A 22215-nucleotide genomic window follows, 5' to 3' on the forward strand; every position below is an offset into this window, starting at 1 on the left:
TACCCTCCCATTTTTGCTTTCTTTCCTGCTACAGATGCACAGAGATGGCAGCAGTAAATGAAACCAGTCAAGTTGGATCTCTGGCACAGTGCTGTGACAATAAAAGCTCCAGTCTTATGCTGGGCAATGAGGGAGAAGAGGAGGAGATACAAACCTGGCTGTGCCCAGGAGCACCACTGGCTGCTTTGTCGTTCTCCCCACCTCGACACGCTGTTTCTGCTGAGGAAGCTGCTCCACTGTTATCACAGTGTTTAATTTTGTACATCCAATTGGGGGTGGCTCAGGACTTCAGCTATAAAATATAAGGCTTCTCAAAAGACACTGACTTACTCCATCAGTAAGTTCCTCACTGTCCGTTGTGCTGTAGGTTTGCAAGTTTTCTAAAACTCATAATCTTGGCTAAAACCAGCTATTTTCATCCTTTTATTTTGTCAGAACAGATTTTATACAACCTCGATCAAATTTCTTCCCGTGTGGCTCCTAGGTGAACTTTTTCCGTGTGTTCTACTTACAGGTTTGGTGACCAGCCACCTATCTGTTGTAGAAGAAAATGGCCCTGGGAATGACAGGACATGCATCAAAGTGATGGTCATAACATTTGGAGAACTAGGGATGGAATGTATGTTTTATTAAATAATAAGTTATTTGTTGGCTTTAACAGAATTCCACTTGCCTGAGGAAATACTTGTGAGGAAGGCGTTTCAAATTCCCTTTTGGGTGATCAGGGCATCCTGGGCACTGGTACGCAGTCATCAATAGGGGAGCTTTACATGTCCTTTTGCACAGGATTTCCACTCCTTGTCCTGCCAGGGGAATTATCTTTGAAACCAGATAATTATGTATGTTGGGAGTCAAATGAACATAAGTTCATATTTTAAGAATCATCTTTCCCTGTGATGAGAAGCACCCTTACAACTTTCTGGCCTTTGATGATGGAAGATGAAATCAGAAAGGCTTTCCTTGGCTTCTCAGGACGACGAGTCAAGCTTTTTCTAATTAAAGAGGTGAGTGGCTTTTGGCACCTCTCTTGTTATGTATCTGTTGCTCTGCTGGTTGGTTTGGGACTGAAGACAAACAGTGCTGAGCTGTGAGCTCTGCTGTTAGCACGTGGGTTTGGCTGGACAGAGGAGACTTGGCAGAATCATCCTCGTTGGAAACCTAAAGCCAGAGCCACGTGCTGAAGAAAGGTTTCTCTGAGGATCCACATCTCTGCTGAGCCAAGAACACCCTGTCATTCCTCTGCAGTTTCTCCTGAGCAAGCTGAGATAAGCCAGTTCTCTTGAATATAAATAATATTAATTACTCTTTCCCCTTGACTGATAGAATTCCCCCAAATGGTTTTTCTGTTCTGCTCTTCATTCTTTGGGTGATCTGACATATCTTTAGAGCACTTTGGCCGTGTCTAGTGTCTTTTTGTCGGAAATAAAGGAGCATGGACTGTCCATCCACCATGTCAATCCCTGTGAGCTGGGTCAGCAGATGCTGAGCTCTCGTGCCCGTGTTCACATCCCTGGCACCCACACTCCATGTGTTCTTGCTTATGTTGTGTGGCAGAGTCACGAGAGATGCCTTGAGGATGAACTGGCTGGAAAATTGTGGGGGTTTGGTTGTTTTAAGGTCTTTGTGGGTTTATTTTAGATTAACATTTTGCTGGGTCAGTTCCCTGGCCTGGTTCAGCGGATGCTTACAGAACACTGAGGCAAATGCAGATGTGAGGGTTTGGGGTAGTTGGGCTTCAGGTTCCCTGTGCAGACATAAAACCACGCTCTTGATTGAAACCTCTGGGGAGAGAGAAATACGTGAGAGAGGTTTTGTTGGTTTTTAATTGTGAATTACAAAATTTGACTTGCAACATCTATATCTGAAGATACCACCACAATCACTTGCACTGGAGAGAGCATACATCAGATGTTACGGTGTGTACCATCAGCAGCTGGAAATCATTAAAAGGAAAAACAAACAAACAAAGGGAAAAAAAAAGTATGAAGCTACAAATATTTGAGTCTCTTTTACCTTCTTTTACCTCATCATGTTGTTATTTCAGTCGTTTCTTGAATCTAAAGTTTTAACTGCTATCTACAGTAACTGAAGTATTGTGTCTGGACTTTGGTTTGCTGGCATACAATCCCTCTTTGGCACACAGAACAACTAATTATTTTGGAGTACTTGTTTGCTTGATTGTTAATTTTATTTCCACAACCTGACAGGACTGTTTTGCAAATTATCCACGTTGTTTTTTTGCTGGTTGGATGTTACACAACTAAATAGCAGTTGCCACATGCAGAGTACAGTACAAACCAGCTCATTCTTGCTACATTTGCGAAAAGAAGGCAGGGCAGGCATAACTAATTTTTTCCAAACTGGAACAAAATAGAGTAAAATAATTCTTAAATACTTATCAAGCCAAAGAGGTTTTTCTTTCTGACTCTTTCTTCCAGTTCTATTCTGTGGTTTAGCTCAGCATCTGCTTTCTTTTTCCACTCTCCAAAGTTAAGGCTGTTTTTGATTAAAAGCAAGCCGAAAAGCAGATTAATGCATTGCAAGAAAAAGCAGCCTCCCTAATATGAAAGGAGAGCGGGCAGGTAATTTGTCAGTGGTCGCCTGGTCCTGGATATGATGTTTTCTGGTAGCAGCTTTTTCTCCCAGTAGGACTAAGCCAATGTGTAGGGATTTTAGTATCATTTTATACCACAACCATCATCAAACAGCCAAGCCGTGTTCTTTGAACTGAACTGAAATCATCTGTTTGTCCTTTCTGACTGCTTTGCAGGCAAATTCCTCAGCCGCAAAATTATTTGCAAAGTACATAATTCTTTTCCCCGTTCCACCGCATTTTTGGTTTTGATGAACTTTTAAAAATGTTTGTGTTTCTGTGGAATTCCGGTGCTTTGTGATACCTTACGCGACTTCAGCTTTGAAACCTAAGAAGTCGTGTGAAATCAGGGGCTTAAAAACTGCTATCCCAAGCAATCTAATTCTTAGTATTCCTCAGCTTTTATTCAAAGAAATTGTGTTAAATAATAACAAACAGAAAAGATAGAATTAAAAAAGAAACCACATCCAGTACATAGAGTAAAAGTCAGTGTATGGTGAAATGCTGAGACACGGGGGAGGGGGAGAAATAAAGATCAGACGCTGTGGGAGAGAAGAGAGTTGTATGCAGATTCTGTATACAGAATAAAATGGGCAGAGCTCCTTTTTACTTCTTGAAGGCAACCTGAAGGCTGGGCTGCTTTGTTTCTGAGCACTTGCTCATTTATTAGTATTATTATTATTATTTTATGTTTTTTTTTCTTTGTTTTGCCTCGTACTCCATTCAACAAGTTCTCATGAGCACTTTCCCTTTTCACCTCCAGTTTTCCCTAATCCTAAAACTCCTGCCCCAGCCCCTCGAGTTTTAAACATCCATCATTAATAGACTCAGTAACGTGTAATTTCATTAAAATCCTCCAAGGAGAGTTTCCAGCTCCTGCAGGAGAGGGCAGCAGAGATCAGCAAATGAAGAGGCTGGGGAGCAATTACACAGTGAAATAACTGGCCCAAAGGGCTGGGATTTTCCTTTCCTTGTGTTCGGTCCCTAAAGAGTGGCAGCTCCAAGGCACCAGCCAAGAGGAGCAATCTCAGTTATGGGTTTTATTGCCATTCAGAAATCACTGCAGACTGTTTGGAAGGGAAAGAAGGACATCAAGAGTATCCTGTTTTCTTATAAAGGGGTAAGAAGTAGGAGCTCGAGTTGTTTTTAAACACAAGGCCAGACCTCACTTGAAATCTGTTTTGATTTGGCAAGTAAGAAAATGCATTAATAAGTACAATTTAAAACATTATAATGCAGGCAGGCCATGGTTTGCTTTAAAACTTAGTTGTGGCCAAGTCTAGTTCAGTTTATTTCCCTGCTGAAGGCTTGCCTCTGCATTATTTACAATAAAGGGGAGATTCGCTTTCTAGAAAATACTGAGAGCAGATCTGATGCGCACAGAAATTGCAGCAAGTGTATCCTGTGCTCAAGTGACAAAAGGAAACTCTTTCTGCGTTCACCTGGAGAATGAGAAGATGCTTGTGCCAATAATCCACCGTAAATTGCTGGCAGCATTGCTGTGTACCAAGCAGAGATCCCAATAGCTCATTTTTTGTGTGTACGTATAGGAAGAAGAAAGGAGCAGAGATGATTTATGACAGGAAAAGTTCTTTCTGATGGTTTTCAAAGACATATACCTCAGCACTTGCTCACATGGGTGTTTTGGCTGAGCAGCAAATTGTTATCTATGAATTTTAGTATGATTTTACCATTTTTAAGTAAACTAGAATGTACTGGGTGCATAACTGACCAGAGGCACCAGTGTGTTTTGGACAACAGATATGCTGAAATAATCTTTTATTATTGTTATTAAAGATTATTAACTCTTGCATCACATAGCCAACACTCCTATCAGCTTCATGGCATCCCTGTTGAAGGGAAACCAAACTGAAATATTTATCTTTCATCCTGCAGACTTGTTATGGTGCTTAAAGCCCTGCATGAGATGATGCTGAGCCCAGAGCAGTTTCAGTTCAGCAGGAAGCAATCCCTGCATTTCCAGCTGGAAACTAACACAGGAGCAGCTTTATTATTTGGTAGAAGTATCTAATATTCATAACTAGTGATGAGAGTCCATGGTGGTGCTGATTATTGAGACCCATCTCCACAAAGGACATGATCTCTTTTGAACTGTGTGTATCCCCGTGGAGCTTTTGGCAGATCACAGGTATGGGGAGGTTGCTCTTGTGCTTCAAGCAAAGCATCTCACTTGCTGGATATGGTTTTTCAGTTAACACAGTCACAAGTGGTGGGAAAGCAAGGGTAGGGATGAATTTGGTATTAAAAGGATTCTCACCTTTGCCTGACAGCATCTTTGAGGAGCTTGTCCCATCCCCTGTCCTCTCCAGAACCTCTTCATTTCCTTGCACTTGTTGTGTTGCAGGCTCATGAATTATATGGGTTGGGAACCAAGGAAGGTGTATTTGTACCTTGCATGTCATTCACACCATTTCTCGGGAAAAAAAAGTATAACTTACCAGGACGAAAACGCACCCAAAAACCTGAAGACATGAACTGCGTGATGTCTTTACAGAAGAAGGGTTTGTGATGAACGTGAAGGTAAGTACTGGCTAACGCTTTCTTTGCAAATCTATTTTAAAGCACAGACCTGCTCATACTCACACCCTGAACTGAGGGATTTAAGACATGATTATATACACGGAGCTCATAGTCATTATTGAATCGGCCTCCTCCCAGCTTTTAATTCACTCTGGGGTCCTGTTTGGTGTCTGCTCAAGGGAGCAGGGGCTGGCAGCGTATTAGAGCATCAATTGTCAATGAGAGGCTGGTTTCTGGGCTGGAGCTGCCCCATCGCAGTGTGGGGAGGGGGGAAAGATGTCCCCTTGTCCTCTGGGTTTGGGGACTGCTTCACCTTGGCTCTTTGGAGCTGTGCTCACGCAGGAGCTTGAGGAGGTAGTAAGATGCTCTCAGTAATGAGTGTTACCAAGTCTTGCAGGTGTAGTTGGAAGCCAGCTCAGACTGACAGCAGTTGCACCCCAGGAAAGTGATAAATTGCTCACATTAATAAAGATGATGTGAACACTGGCGATGTAAGGGAACTGCCTCCCAAAAGCACTTCTGGGTTCACTGATGCAGTCTGTGCTCAGCTCTCCTGCTTATAGGGATCTGAGAAGTGGATTTCCCTCTCTCAGCCCAGCAGCGAAGTTGGGGCTCTGCCATCAGGGTGACATCAGTTCCCCTGATCTGTGTGTACAGGCCTGGTTCTTTCTGGGGTTTTGTCATTTAGCCTTATATGAATCAGGAATATCTGCTCTGAAAGAGTCCGTTTCATTTTCTCTTAAATATATACATTTGTTTCTCTTAAAAATATATAATTCTGATGGCTTCTTGCTCTGTTGGTGAGGTCTTCCAAAGAGGCCTTTCAGCAGATTAATTCACAGTATAAAAGTAAAATGTCACCATTCATCCTTGACTGCTGGAAAGGCCAGAAGGCCGATGAAGACAAACAGCCTGTTTAAAAAACACTTTGCTGAGACTGCCACAAAACTAATTAAACCAAACTTGAACGCCATATCTAGTGCTTGATACGTGGACACTTGAACATGGCTTGAACACCGTGTCTGATACACGCACATGTTGAATGGGGCTGTGACTTTTGTCTCTGCAGAACATCCCGGACAGTGAAACACTTGAGGGACTGTGGGGAGCAAGAGCAGAACTGCCCATGAGTGGGAATGAGGGCAGTTCCCAGCATCAGTAGGAGGTAAAAATGCAAGTTAGGGAATGGTTTTGCTTCCTGATTTTACCAGCTCGGTCTCTGCATCTTTAAGCCTGTGGTAGAAGAGGCTGAAGCGATTTTTCTCTAGGGCTTGAAGTACCTTTTGTCTTTGTTCTCCAGCTCTGATCATGATGGGTATTCAGAGCAATGCTGGTAGTTGAACATCTCGGTGGGCTTCTGAAAGGGTCTGTGTAGGTAAGATACATGCAATTTTTTGCTATATTTAGCAGTGCAATGATGTGATGCTTTGCATTGAATTCATGGGAATGGCTACCAAATTCTGGACCCACCCACCTAAACTGGCAGAGTATTCAGAATACAGAAAGTGAGAGAAAAGAAACAAACAAAACAACCAAACAACAACAAAAAATAATCATCTGCTAATATTTTATATATTGCATGTATTTTTGGCCTTGCTAGAGTAAGAATATTTTTCTCAGTAACTAAAAGTAACTTTTAGAGGGTTACCTCTCTGTCTGTCAAGTAAATATTTGTCTTCCAAAGTATGAAATTAGACAAGAAAGGGAAAAAAGCCAAAATTATTTTGTTTGAGAATTTTATCAATGGCGTTTGTTTATAGAGATGTTTGACTAGATATGCAACTGTTAAAAACATCTTCTAAATTGTTGACAAAATTATCCGTGATGAGTATAGCTCTTTGGCATATGGACTTTTCAGTAAAAACTTATCTCAAAGCCATCTTTATCTGAATCTATATAGGAATAAGTCACCAGTAGGAAAGAACTAGAGGGAATGGACTGGAGCATCTTCCTGGGGCAGCTGTTGGCACAACATAGGGTACCAGAGGCATGTAGCAATATTGCTGTTGAGGAAAAAAGCACTTTGCAAGTGTATTTATTGGTCAGTCTAAAGCTTCTTAGCCGCTATATAGACTGAGCAAGTGACTTAAGATTTTGGCCAGCCTTGTGTATATTAAAAAGCACGTGTCATTCTCCCACTAATACAAACCAGTCTCAACATTTATGAAGCACGACTGTGGCAGGGACTGAACATCACTCTGCTCCAAGAGTTGCTGTCATCCTTGGGTACGTGCCAAAATAAGCACGACTGGAGCAAAGGACAGTGACAGCTTTAACACTGTGCGTCTCAGAAACTATTGTGGCTGGGAAGAATGGAGGAATCCCAATAGCAGAAGACCTTTCCTTTTTTTAGATAATAGCACTTCACCATGAGCAAGCAACGATATAATTTCAGTTTGCTGACTGTTGACTCAGCTGTTTCTCAAGATCCAGTTTATTGCTATTCACTATTCTTTTCTTTTTTTCCTTTCTTTCTTTTAAGCCACTGATTTTGTATTTATAAGAGGAACTGGCTTTCTGCTAGTAAATCTTAACCATCCTTCTCCTGCTGCAGACTCTTCTAAATGATAACATGTTTTCACAGAGAAATGACATAAGCTGAAAGGCTCGATTCCCTTCAGAATCCTTCCTTCTTTTCACGTCTCTGTAGGGTTTCATCCTCAACAAATCTTTCCTCGAGTTCCATGCTGCTGACATATGTAACTTTTGAAGACAGTTTTCTTGTCAGTGTCTCTGTGGCAGAGGATTTTATGACAGCAATGTCAGAATGGATACTTTGTTAGGATTAAAGGTTTCAATTAATGGGTTTTTGTTTGTTTGTTTGTTTGTTTTTTATTTGCTATGTGCAAATCATGGGCTGCTGTTTAATTTTGTCTTCCAAACTTTTAATAATTAAATTTTTTTTTCTGTTTTCTTTGAGTAACAGTGTTACAGTTTCTCTGTGGGAGTCCAGTTCAGGATTCAGTAATAAAACTGGGTGAAGAATTAACTGCTTGGGCTCTGTCCCATACTATTGTTTGCCCTCTGACTCAATAGCTAAAAATCCTTAAAATGAGATAGATGATGGGAACTGTTGTATTCACATGAGGTGAATAATCTCCAAGATAGCTTTTCAAATTCCCTGTGATGCATCTTCAGAGTGTAACTGAGTGTAGCTTTTCTGAAACCAATTGTACATCAGCTGAGGATCTACCCAAAGATTTCTTATGATGTACCACATCTTCACTAAATTCATTCACGGTAAAGTATTCAAAGAGAACGAAATAACAGTGAATGTAAAGAAAAAAAAATAGAAATATGAGCAAAGCAAATGAATATTTGCTTTCAAAGTTTGTAGAAAAGGGTTGGATGCTTTTCTGCAGCTTTGGCAGGTTCCAATACAGCTCTGGCAGTAATTATTCAGAGCAAAGATGTATTCTGTATGAGAGAAAGAGAGACAGAAAATGCACATAATTCCCAGGGAGTCTTGACAGCTTATGCAATTAAACTGATTTCTGACATCTCTGGACAGTGGGAAAGGATAAAAATGAAGTTCATATTTGAAAGGCATGAATAGAAAGATGACTTCTTAAGGTAGAAGAGCCAGCTTGTTTCCCAAGATGCCCCGTGATTCTGCATCTGCATCACTGGTTAGGCAGGAGGTCATCTTAGAAGCCCACTCTAGATTCATGTCTCATTTAAAATTGAAACTTCTGTGTACTGTATTTCCAGGTTGAATTAGTCCAGTTTCAACTTTTAACTGTTCATCACGAAGCCAAACAGAGAATGTTTCTGTATGTCAAGGCTGCAGAGTTCCTGGATGCAGCTGGTCCGACCCTCTTGGCAAGGTTGTTGGCTCCAGACGTGGGGTTGGACCATCGGGGTCACCCAGGTCCCCACCTGCTTTTTGGGGCACAGCGGGATGTAGACGCACCCCAGGGTTTTCACTGCTCTCTCCCCCTGGTTACACAGTTTAATCATTGTCTTCTACAGTTCTTTTCAAAGCACAAAGGGCTGTTTTCTAAGACAATGCATGCACTGAAATGCAGCATTTCTGGTGCCTTTGTGTAATGGAGTTATTCTATTTTTTTTAAGACCCCTGCTGAAACACTGTATGTGAGTTTTGCCAAATGGCTTGCTGAGCTCCTTCCCACTTAGAGGCACTTTCACGAAGGCGTCATTTTACCACTGTCTGTCTGAGAGCTGAATGCAGATTTTATTGCGATCAGATTTCAGTTTCTGAAAATCAGTTCCGAACCTCCCAGCAGTAGTGATTCCTTCAGCAAAGGCTTTCATCAAGCAGTCTTTTGTAACATCAGGCAAGTTATTAACCCAAAGCAGAAAAATCCAGACATGGATACACAAAACGTATTTCCCATGCTGCTAACTGACAGAAAGTGGTTGCTCTAGTACATCCTTAGTGACACATTCTGGTGACAATTCTATGCATAAATAATACCTTCCTTCCTTCCTTCCTTCCTTCCTTCCTTCCTTCCTTCCTTCCTTCCTTCCTTCCTTCCTTCCTTCCTTCCTTCCTTCCTTCCTTCCTTCCTTCCTTCCTTCCTTCCTTCCTTCCTTCCTTCCTTCCTTCCTTCCTTCCTTCCTTCCTTCCTTCCTTCCTTCCTTCCTTCCTTCCTTCCTTCCTCTTCCTTTTCTTTCTTTCTTTCTTGGGATCAGTGGTTAAAACACAAGCTTAATTCATGTCTATAATTTTGCTCTTCATTTCTCCTAGCATGATGTTCAGAAACAGGCAATCTTCACTGCTTCCCTTCTATGAGGCAGCAAATTGCTTATGGCTGAGATTGTCATGGCCAGGATGGAACTTGGTCAAATGAGGACAGTAGAGTCATCATCAGCCCAGAGGTCACACCTACCTGTGAACATCTGAATACCAAACAAGTAGTTGGCCACAGAGCTTTAAATCTCTGTAAGTATTTGCTTTCCCACAGCATTTTTTAGGGCAAAACCCCAGATATAACCGTGTGATTTTTTCCAGACTATTGCAGAATGAATTCCTGGTGTCTTATCCTAATTCAAAATGCCCTCCCTGACCTCTCTCTCCTGCTACCGTTTTATTCAACACCCCCTGTGTAGCTGGGATGGAGATTCAGGCTTCAACCCTGTTACATCTTCCCTGACTCAGCATCTCATAGGAGACCTTTGCAATGTCTGCAGATGATGATGCAATAAGATAACCAGACCAAGAGACTCTGAGCCAGCACTGGGCCATGAAGTTACGATAGGGAGTACAAGGCATTAGCCAATACCATTCTCATCATCTCCAGAAATGTCTTTCTCTGAAGTGGTTTATCCGTACTCAAACGGGATGAAGCCAAAAGGGGAGAGCTAGCTTGGAGGCATACACAGTGTGTACTTAATAAAAGGAAGCTTTCAAGAGAGGAATGTGTGAGCTAATGCAATCCTAGAGCAAGAGCAACTCATGCTTCAACAGGTTATGTGCATTTTTGTGTCTGTGGCTGATAACTTGCCCCTACTTGCCAATGCGAATTATCTCCTGCTAAATGAATGTTCAGCTCTTAGTGGTCAAGAGATTCAGCACTTCAATTAATCCTCCTAAGCTGTCAGACCATAAGTTTCCTCACATGTGTGGGTTAGTGAGGTAGCATGTGAACATGTCTGTTTAGCACAAGGTCAGTTGATGTACAAGCTCCAGGTGGATGGTATAGGCATGACAGAAAATATTAAAAAAATGGATTGAAAACAAGACACATTTCAAATAACAATGAGAGCCAAATCATCAGAGCATGTAATAGTATTGTTGACACATAGTGTCTTGAAGTGAAAATTGCTAATGGAGGTTTCGGAATCGACACCGAGGAAGGTTTGTTTTTAAGGAAAGCAAGGTACATCTTTGCTAGGAACAGCACAGGTTAATTGTCCAAGGCCAGACGATTAAACAACTGGCTTCTCATGATCTCTTACACCCTAGTTTCCTGTCTATATAAAATATTTTTGCTGTCTGTATAAAATACATTGTCTAGTTTAGCTTAAAAAGTGTTGCCTTTTGAGTTCCAGTTGGCATCCAGATATTCCAGTGTGTTCAGCCATAAACTCCTCCACACAGATTATACATCTGAATTATTAAAAGCTTTTGTTAAGAAGGGAAAAAGTGTGCTCCTGAGCTATCAGAAGGTTCAGGAGGTGAACAACATTTCCTGCTTCTATAAATAGCATGTTTGAAAAATAAAGCATTTCATTACAACAGTCATTTGGAAGCTGCAGCTGGCAGCTATCACTTTTGGGGGAAAAATGGTTGTGGCTTTGACAGCAGCAAAGTAACAGTGCATGTATGAGGTTCATAAAGGTGTAATTCTTTATTAAACTGAGTTTCCATTTGGTTTCAGCAGCCTTGCTGAAGAAAATGTTAAGGCACCAATGAAAATATTCCTAAAGAAAGCTTTATATTGAGACAGAGGGAGGACGAAGAGGGGAGAGAAAAAGAATTCTGAGCACTCCAGGGTAATTCAGGCTGGAAGGGACCTGGGGAGAGCTCTAGTCCAACCTTCTGCTCTGAGTAGTCAGCTCTAGGACCACATAGGGTTGTTTGGGGCATCCTGCTGCCTGGTCTTGGAAACCTCTTATGGTGGAGACCTCACAGCCTCTTTGGGCAACCTGGGGAAAGATTGTCTAGCAACATGTTAAGCCACTCGACTCCAGATATTTGAAACCATGAGATGAAAGTGACCACTCGTGGCCTTTGAGACATTTTCTGTGAGAAGACAGGGATGTACACAATTGGGAGGCAGAGCTTTGTCACTAGACCACCATCTGTATTAGGAGAGTATTTACCCAATCTGTCCTGATGGAGCTATTCCAAATAATAGAAAATTTTTCTGAGAGGTAACATGAGCAGGACTCTATTGGTCAGACCCTTGTTGGATGACATCAGACAGGAATTCTTGCTGGTGTTTTGCTTTGCAGTATTTCATGTGGGGTCTTAGCTGGCAGGAGTGGAGTCCATCAGGTAGGGTAAGAGAAAGAGAAAAGCGGATTCATAGTGCCAGATTGAGTTTGTGCAGTCTAGTCCCTGTCTAGACTCAAAGAGCCTTCCTGGGGGCTTCAGGTGCCTTCACCATTGCAAAACAGCTGATCAGGGTTTCAGAGGCTTTAAGCCTGACCTTTCTGTGACTACCAGCTAGGTCGTGGACCTCACTGCCTGGTCTGCACAAAGGACACCAGAGGAGAGTTCTGCTATTTGTTTCACCTCCCATGCTGCAACGATGCAGCAAAGGACAGAAACTGCACTCAAGTTTCAACTTCAAAGGCTGAAAATAGCTGAGGAGCAGCAAAAACATGGTCCTGAGCAGTGGTCTATAGACCTTAAACATTGGCACACAGTGAGGTGATGTTTCAGTAGGATCCTCACACATTCCAGCTGAAGCATCTGTTTAACTGTTTGGCTGACCAAAGCCAAGAACTCTGAATATTGTATAATCACATCTCATGTTGGTGCTTGTTAAAGTATGTATGTATTATTGATACTGGGTTTCTGGAAATACTTTGAGATCTGTTGATATGTCCCCAGGATTTTATTTTTCCTTTCTTTCTATTTATTTATTTATTCTTATTTTAGAATTTAGCTTAATAGATTGTATCCAAATATCAATGTTTGTTACTGGAAATGTAGGAGGTAGGAATTTTGAGTTAATTTTTTGTTTATACTGACCTCTTTTGTGGCTTTAGGTGTAGCACGTATCCACCCAAAATACAATCTTCTTTTTAACAACTAGCAGGCATTAGGCTTTATGGCTCTTGATTAATAATGGCTTTTTAATATAAAATGTCACAATGGGATGGTATATTTTGATGCTCTTTTCTATTCATAGTAGCTACCAATTTTTATTATTGTTTACATAAAAATTAAATTAGTGTATTTGTTTTGTGATACTCGAAGAAAGACTGCTGAAAAGTCTAAATATCTACCAAGGTAATAGTTGTGTTTATGATTGATTTTTATCGGTAAAGTTTGGCCAGCTTGGAAAGGCGATTGATGTTTTAAAATTGTTTTTCATATCAAAATGCTATTGCAAGTGGAAAGTTTTAATTTTAAAGCATGTAAGGGAATTAGAGCAGGCTGCAAAAGTATGTACCCAGGTGAGTGGTCTTTACCTTTGCAATCCTATTGTTGTGGATGAGACTACTCATACAACTGAAGGTTGCAAGACGGGATTGAGAGTAAATACTTGATTTAATGGAATACTATTCTGAGTACTTTGAATGTTATCCAGGATAGTCTAAAGCATATTTATAATTTACTGGAAATGTTTGCTATTTCCAACTTATTTTTCTTTTTCTATTTGTAGTACTTGATATATACTTATTCTAACCCAGTCTATAACAGATATTTTCCACTTGTTTTGAACCCTTTTAGGTTAAATAACCATAGGTAGAACATGAAAAATAAGAAACCTGAGGTTTAGTCTGACTCTCAAAATAGATTCTGACGTTTATGTTTTTATTTCCAATAAGTCATTTTGAAGACCCTTATGGTGAAATCTAGGGGAAAATCTACATACTTAAAATGGCATATGGCTGGAATTTAGACACCTATACCAAGAAAGTGATCCAGATAGTTTGTGTTTTGCTCAGGCTTTGAAAATTCAGTGTCTGGCACCTGGCCAGGCTGTCCCCATGGAGCTCTTGCCTCCTTCTGAGATGGCACCAGATCTGCTGTAGCCATGGACGGTGTCTCCAACACTCGCCTTTTCCAGGACTGATTCGTGACCTCAGCTGAGAGGTGGGTGAGCTGCTCTTTCTTGCCTCCACAGCTCCCAGTTCTCCAAAAACTGAGCAGATCACTCCAGGCTTTTGACATTTTATGCCCAGATATGGTCCATCTCTCATGTCAAAGCTGAATTACTGTGCAGCCAGGGACACAAGCCTCAGAGAGCCGAAGGGGAAGGCGGAGGCAGTTGGGCTTGTGCCAAGGAGGTTTTGGGGTTACTTGTTTGGACCCCATCACTGTTGTTTCTGTCAGGTGGAGTTGGCTCTCTTAGGAATTTTCCAAAAGCTTCAACCATTGTGAGTTATGCGATTTTGCAACGTGGTTTAGATAAGATACAGAGATCTTTGCGCTGTGCAATCCATCATTAACAAAGGACCTGATTTCTGCAGATATATCTCCTTCATATTGCGTTTGCTGTCTGTAGTCCCACTGAAAGATCTTACTAGTGACTATAGTATATGTATACATATTTTCTAGTAGATTATTAGCACGATTTACTCGCTGGTTGGTTTCCTACATAAAGTTCAAGAAAGTCATTATCTACAAATCCATTTTAGAACACTTCACCTATTTACTTCTTCAATAATATTTAAATTTCTGTCTAAAGCACATCAGTTCTTGAGAGAGCCACTTAACGACCAGCAGTGCATTGTTGTGTCCATGCACGGTTACAAAAAAAACGTGTGCCCAGCCAGCATTTTTGTAGGTATGCATGTGATCAATATACTTAGGATATTTCTGCTCTTAACTGGACAGGAAAGAAGGGCCTGGTGTGGTGGAAAAGGCACAGAATCAGATCCTTTACCTTCACCTAACTTGTAGAAGCCTCCAGAGATTTATTCTATTTTAACTGTGATGGCGAAAGCAAATTCACTGCTTATACAGGTTGAGGTATTATCAGACAAACCTCATTACAAAGCACATTTTATATTCAAGTTATGAACCCTTGAAAACAGAGGCTTATAAGGACATTGCTGGCAATTTTTAGGGTTGCAGTAGATTTGATGCCAGCATGGTTGGTTAAGATGATCTTGTTTTTAAGGTAAAGATTTGGATGTTTTTACACAGTAACATCTTGAAAATAGAGGGGGGTAAATATTCCCTAGGGTGACTCATGAAAGTGCTTTAAAAATGCTATTAAGATTTAAGGCATAATGTAGATCCTATAAATCTACTCTGCATTCTTTCACCAGGAATGAGTGACTTTTATGAAAACTAGGGCCTGTAAATCAAGAACCTAAATAAGGGGTGGTTTTTTTTGACATGTAAATATAGATTATGCATTAGCTGAGCCCTGACTTGCTGCCTCCTGGTTCCATAGGGGACGCACGAAGTAGACATTTATTATTCTGAGCAAGAGTTTTGCCTTGTAAAAGCGGGTAAGCAAAAATACAGTTTAGCATTCCTCTAGGGAAGAACTTCATTTCTAGTGATTTGGGAGGGGGAATTGCTTGTTCTCTCGCTCAGTCCTGCTTTTCTGCCTCCCTGTTTGCTCATCTCTTGTGTAGGACTGTGTGTGTATTTCTGAGGAGATGGCATCACTTCTGAAAGCGCTCCTGAAGCTCTCTAAACACAAATGTTAACGAGAAGGATAAACCTCCCGGCACATGCAAGCAAGCATGCTCAGGCACACGTACACACACGTACACACCTTTTTCAGTGTACACAGGGAGCGTTTGCTCCATTTCTGAAGTTGTTTTAAGAAGTAGCTTCCATGCCGAACAATCTTCCAAAACTCCATTAAATGTCCTTAGGAAATACCAACAGTTTCCATCGCGCTATCACAAATATACTTGACCATTTGCATCTTTGGCTTCGGCTTAATTTGTTTTCACCTCGTACCCTTGTCTCCAGGCTGTAACTCATACGGTGCAATCTGGCACAGCGAATACTCCCCTGCCCCTCCAGCTGCTTATCGGAACCTGGAGCAGACCTGGCGTGTTTGCAGCAGCCAGCTTACTTAACCTTATCTGCTTTATGCTTCTATATTTAAACAAGGAGGGCTCTTTGTTGCTGAACTAATATAAAACATAACTTGACTGGATGCCTGACTTTTAAAGAAAGGGCATCTATCACTTTTATGTGGCATTTCAAAGAAGAAGGCATTTAATAACACTGAAAGACAAAGAAGGGAGTCTGTCTTAATGTATAACTAGCCGTCTAATGATTAACTTCTCCTAATACTTAATCAGTTTATGGTAGGGAAGAGAAACAACAGTGCTATGGAACTGTTCGGTGTTGTGTTAAGGAGTTTGCTGTACTGTCTAAAATGATACAGAAAACATATACAGCTGGTGTACAGTAGTACATGATTAATTTCAAAAGAATACGTGCAACCCATGTTCAAAAGCATTTAAAAGAGGAGGATGAGGAGGGTGACACCAAGGCTCCACCCTGCAGGAGAGAGCAGTGGATGTGGACCATAATGTCCTTGTGCACCTAAGATGATTGCACCAGGCCGTGCCACCTTCCCAGCCCCCCAGTCCCAAGACCAGCGTCCCGCTTGTCCCAGTCTCCCTGCAGACTGGTGGGAGAGCTGCTGCTCAGCAGGGTAGGACAGTCCGGCAGCTGCCACCAGGCTGTGAAAGGAAAAGAACTATGGAATTGTAGAATCATTTTGGTTGGAAGGGACCATCAAGATCATCGATTCCAACCGTTACCCAACATTGGCACTAACCCATGTCCCTAAGAACAATATCTACGTGTCTTTTAAACCCCTCCAGGGATGGTGACTCCACCACTTCCCCGGGCAGCCTGTTCCGATGTCTGACAACCCTTTCTGTGAAGGAATTTTTCCTAATATCCGATCTGAACCTCCCCTGGTTGAACTTGAGGACATTTCCTGTCATCCTATCCCTTGTAGCTTGGGAGAAGAAGGACTGCTTCTACCCCTGCCGTGGTGGCATGAGGTGCTGCCTGTGTGGGAACTTAGAATACAATGGGAATTTCATACTTATTTTAGCATGACTCTCTAAGCCAGCCTTATTGCAGATATATCCTTGCACATATGCCGATTTATATAGGGTAATAGCCTCTTTCCTTTCTACACCTACTTCCTGGAGAATTGAAAAGTTTATTTATTTTCTCTCTAACTGCTGCAGAAGTTGCAGATAATTCCATATTCAGCCTTCTAAGGTGGGTTTGGGTAATTCCCATCTCATAAGAGGAAAAAAAATCCTGTCCAGGGTTTTTACATATGAAAAAAAGAACAAACAAAAAAAACCAAAAAAACCCACAACATTTTGCAAATATAGTCTTAAAGTACATCAGGCAAAACTAGGGAAAAAAACTCTAGGACCTTGTTACAGTGGGTGTGACTTTCATTTATGGTGATTATCTCTTTTTCTTCTTCTGAGAATAAGCTTACACAAGACAGCTTTCCCATTGCCTCTATTTACATAAAATACAAATAGCAATAATATTTTCCTTTATTTGGCACAAATGCTTTCTCTCCCTTTTTTTTTTTTTTTCATTTTTCCAGTGAATTTCACAGCTTGATTGCTATGCCATAATAGTCCATAGAGTGTAATAGTGTGGAGTACAGTGGCTATTTCTTTACTATACCAATGACTAGGGCACTGCATTTGCCTGTATTTGTGAGAAGAACCTGCTGAAGCTGTTCAAATATTGGCTTAAAAGAGAGAGAGCAGCAAAGTCTTCATTCCCTCTGCTCCTCCTCCAAAGGAAAAACACCTTCGTATGTCCAGTTTCTTTTTATAAGAGCATACTGCAAATGAGTTAAAACAAGATGTTTTGACTTGCCAATGAATTTGCAGGTAGCTGAAAGACTTCTTATTTCTCATGAGGGTGGTTATCATATGTATTTTCAACTGAAATTATTTAAAATTGAGGTAGTTGTGATAAAAAGTAGTTTTATTTGCCAACTGTAAGCAACTGCACGCAGTAACTTTGTGCCTGCAGTTTACAGTATCAGCGGCATTCAGCATACACCTTTCAATGTAGCCATGATCCTGGAAATTCAGTATGCACTGTTGTGCCAAAACAAATCAAAAATTTCAAGCCCGGGGGTAGAGATCACTTAGCGGTGATTTGAAAGGGTGTTTCTCTGGGTGGATGGAATTGTGCACCTTCTGAGATCCGTTCGTGTCTCAAGTGCATCGCATGAATCACCCGAAAGGGCTGTTTGGACCTTTTTGCCATGATTTTCCTGGGAGGGAGTTCCGGCAATGTGCGGTCCTTGCTGCCATTAGAAATCACAGCTTGGCTCTGGCCTGCTTTCCATTTTGGCCTCAACTTCTTAAGAGGCATCTGAACTTTCATGAACCCAGCCCGTGCTCAGGGCATGGGGCTCAGATTATTAAATACTTTTTCAATGTCTGTAACAGCTTTCACCCAAAGACCTTAGGACACTTGAACACACTCATGATTAACTGCACACTCTGCACCCTGTCCCAGTAGAAAACACCTGGGAAAGCCATGTCAGCTCTGAATAGACTTTCCCAACATGAGGACATGGTGGAGAGGGACCTGGACCAAAATCTCATTTAAAATACTTCACATGGTTCAGAAGTTCTGCTTTCCAAGTCTACATTTTGAATGGCCCTTTTCTATAGCACGATGATTTAAATCACAACAACCACTTGCAAATTCTTGGAAAAATACAGATGCCATGTACATATATACGATATACAACCAAATCTGTCTGATGATCATGCAGTGAGATAAAGAACAGTCCCAGGCTTAGAGTATGGGTGTACGATGTGAAGACTTGGTTTCCAGAGTTTTCTTTTCCCATTATAGGATTTTTGAGGGGGAGAAGAAAACAACTCTGGCTCTTTGTTTCATACATATTTTCATTGCTTAATTAAACTGTTATTGTGCTTGAAACAAGGAAACCTTCCTACTGCAGCATACTATACAGAAAAACGCAGAGAAGAGAGCTCTACCAGTTTTTCAGAGCTGCATGTGTTCTGCAGCCCAAACTTCAGGTGAGTTTGCTGTTTATGTAACTGGATTTTGTGTCTTTGAATAATCTGAAGGCAACTGTCAACACTGATCCTTAAAAGTCCTTTCAGTCTTTTGGCCACAGCTAAGCATAAAACCACAGAATTGCACAGCCGAAGCCTTCTGCCAGCTTTCCTACGTGGCTGGGATTTTATAGCGATATCACACTTAGGTGCGACTGACAATTCATAAAAACCCAGGAGTTAGAGGTGGAAAAGACGGTTAGGTCACCAGCTCGTTTCCCTGCCAGGGTGGGATATGCCACAGGTGTTTCTGCTCTTAAGACTCACAGGAGTGCTGTGCTGGTGCTGGTTGTTATTAATTACTGTATTTGTGAGCCTAAGAATAAATCCTGGTGGTTCTGAGCACCAGCCTATGGGAGTCTAAACAGCTCCATTCCTCCCAGACTTGGGACATCAGAGTTTGAAACAGGATCTCCTTTGGTCCAGGAGAGTAGAGGCCAATCCAGCACGTGGATGAACTGGGTTATTCACACAGGGTGTAGTTTCTAGAGCTGGTGAGATTTAGACAGCTAACTGTACCCACTCGGGATAATAGCTTAGGCTGGCCTTGCCCATCTTTAAGTCACGGAGGAATTTCCTTTTGCTGCACGGTAGTTAACTCACACTTGAGTGTGCCCTTTCTCTCCTTAATAGTGTAGTATTGTGCAAATCACTGAGGTCTTTCATTATGATATTTTCTGCAAATGATGTTATAAACTATTCCTTACTAGCTAGATATTACAGCATTTTTCTTGAACTTGTAGAAGTAGCTATTTTTTCTTTTTTTATTATTTCCTGAGTAAGAATGAAATTCTTTTACTATTTTATGAGACTTTTAATGTATCTGACACAAAGAAAATGAAATTAAAGCAAATAGTAATTCAGTTTCTACCACAATACAAAATCCTGTTTGCTCTCTGATTGCACATCAAACGTTGACATTAACTAGCAGATATGCCACTTCCATGCCAGGGTTTCATTCTTGGAACATGAGATCAGTATGATTCTGTGAAAATAAATATTAAAGAAAACATGCTCGGCGAAGTGCTCAGCTCGTAAAGGCCCAGCGCTCAGAAATCTGGGCAGGCGCTGCCACCCCCGCTGAGCTTCGCTCAGCTCACAGCTCTCGCTTTCCTAGATCTGCGTTACAGCCGTAGTTTTTGCAGGTAGCCAACACGATTGCATTTCTGTTCAGAGTTACATGACTTCAGTTTCCAGTTTCCCCAAAACACTGCATTTTGAATGAGCTCTTTTTTAAATACTCTGAGTATCAGCTCTTTTACTATTTTTCAGCTGCTTCCGTTTCTACGATAATGTGGCACTTCCTTGGCTTGTTTTGTTACAAAGTAGGAGACTTGGTTTTTGTTTTTTAGTTTTTAGTCTTGTTCCCTTCTTTTTTTGAGTTTCCTCAGGTTTCAGAAACGACCCTACAATGAGACCCAGCATGCTGCCTGCCCACTCCTCCTCCACACCTGTACAGAAGTTACAAGTGGCACCTGCTCCTCTTGCCTGATCTTCAGAAGATCACAGAATTCCAGAATGTCAGGGGTTGGAAGGGCCCTGGAAAGCTCATCCAGTGCAATCCCCCATGGAGCAGGAACACCCAGCTGAGGTTCCACAGGAAGGTGTCCAGGTGGGTTTGAATGTCTGCAGAGAAGGAGACTCCACAGCCTCCCTGGGCAGCCTGGGCCAGGCTCTGCCACCCTCACTGTGAAGAAGTTTCTTCTCAAATTTAAGTGGAACCTTTCGTGTTCCAGTTTGTACCCATTACCCCTTGTTCTATCATGTTAGGACCTAAGAAACTCAAGTACTAAGAGGACACTGTCAGTGTTTCCCCTGAGCTGACACTCTTGCCTATAGAGCAAAGTCTGGTTCTAGGTGAGGTAAGTAGGAACCAAATGCACCTTTTGGCTCTAGGTTGGGACAATAACAGCCAAGTTAATTCAGTCATTGGTTATCACCTTTGAATATATCCAATCTAAAGGAGTGGAGCCACTTGCTATTGTCCCCTTCCCTCCAACCCCTCCCCAAAGAGGCAGAAAAAGCCACAAAGTTATAGACAATTGGGAAGTTAAGGGCAGCCTGAGCAGTTACTGAGGACTTCTGCGCCACAGCCACATAGAGAACACCATGTAATGAGTTTTAAATTTTATATTTAACCCAAGAGGTACTAGACAGACAGAAGCTCCATAACTCCAGTGTGTTATATACATGTGCATCCTCTCTGTCCTTTCTTTGAAGATCTCCTAAACGCAGACCTACCCTTCAAGGAGTTTCCATGCAAGTAGAGCCTCCTGGCTTTCAGTGGTGCTCCATGACTGTCCTGTGAACCAGCTCCCTTCAGGATCAGGGTCTGAGGAAAGACTAAGTGAAAACAGGTGAGTAACTATCTAATATGAAGAAAAAGGAGAGGGGAAATCCTCTTCCCCAGGGTTACATTTAAAGCTGAGTAGGGAGTTCTGGGTTGAAAGGTTAGAGAGAAAAATTATTCTTGTTTCAGGTGGAGGTCTTGTTGGAGGGAAGTGTTGAAATGAGAGAGCTTTAGGGTTAGGAAAGTTTCTATGCTCAAGTAAGTGATAGCTGAGAAGTTACTTTAAATAATTTCAGTACAACAAGTGAGCAGGGAAATTAATTTCCTTCTAAAATGACGCGGTGGAAAGGCAAAGCCTTGGGTCACAGCTTAGACAGAAAGAAAAGGTAAACGCTTTGCATTAAATTCCTTGTGCACTTCATACTTTTACAGACATCTTTGAAATTTATAGTGTAGATGCGCAGGTTTGAAGCAGAAGCTCACCTTGCCTGACCTCCCACATAAAACAGGCCTTTGAATCTGACCCTGTAATTTCTGCATCAGGCACCTCTCTCTCTGTTTGAGCTATAACATGTCTCTAAGATATCCATCTAGTGTTGACTGGAAGACTGCAAATAAAGCAAATCCATCATGTCCTTAGGTAGCTGTGTTTAAATCACTAAGATAAGCTGGTACATCTAAGGCTTTCCCTGCAGACAAGACAGTAACAAGAATTTGCTGAAGAGGCCAGAGCTTGTGGGAGGGTAAAGAGGCTGCAGATGCAGCCATTATTTTCGTAAAGGTCAGAAATGGGGAAAATGCAAATTATTGCTCTAGTTCCAATGCAACATAAATGTAATATCGTTCTGACTTAATGTGTAACATCTGACTTAATGTGAAATGTATTCTTCGTAAAGTTGAAGGGCTTTCAAAGGCCAATGGACTTTGGTTTATTAATTATTTGGTTTTCAAGGCTGACATTGGTTGGGTGACTGGGCAGTAATTCTATAGTGAGCACAAATTAAAAACTCTTTGGGAAAAAGGAGGTGATGCTACCTGGGAAAACAATTCTATTTGGTTTTGTGCTATCTGATTACAG

General features: G+C 41.4%; 1 long non-coding RNA gene across 2 annotated transcripts; it reads right to left on the reverse strand.

The window, feature by feature from the left end:
* Positions 1 to 1273: 1273 nt before the first annotated feature.
* LOC139828576 (uncharacterized) lies at positions 1274 to 21168 on the reverse strand. Of its 2 annotated transcripts, none has more exons than XR_011740354.1 (2): positions 21089 to 21168; positions 1274 to 1781 (listed from the first exon to the last, which is right to left on the reverse strand). It is a non-coding gene; the product is annotated as an uncharacterized lncRNA (long non-coding RNA). The 2 variants fall into 2 exon arrangements; XR_011740355.1 differs by lacking the exon at positions 21089 to 21168 and adding an exon at positions 15511 to 15857.
* Between the last annotated feature and the right edge of the window lie 1047 nt (positions 21169 to 22215).

This window comes from Patagioenas fasciata, chromosome 8 (genome assembly GCF_037038585.1).
Source record: "Patagioenas fasciata isolate bPatFas1 chromosome 8, bPatFas1.hap1, whole genome shotgun sequence".
Classification (NCBI taxonomy): domain Eukaryota; kingdom Metazoa; phylum Chordata; class Aves; order Columbiformes; family Columbidae; genus Patagioenas; species Patagioenas fasciata.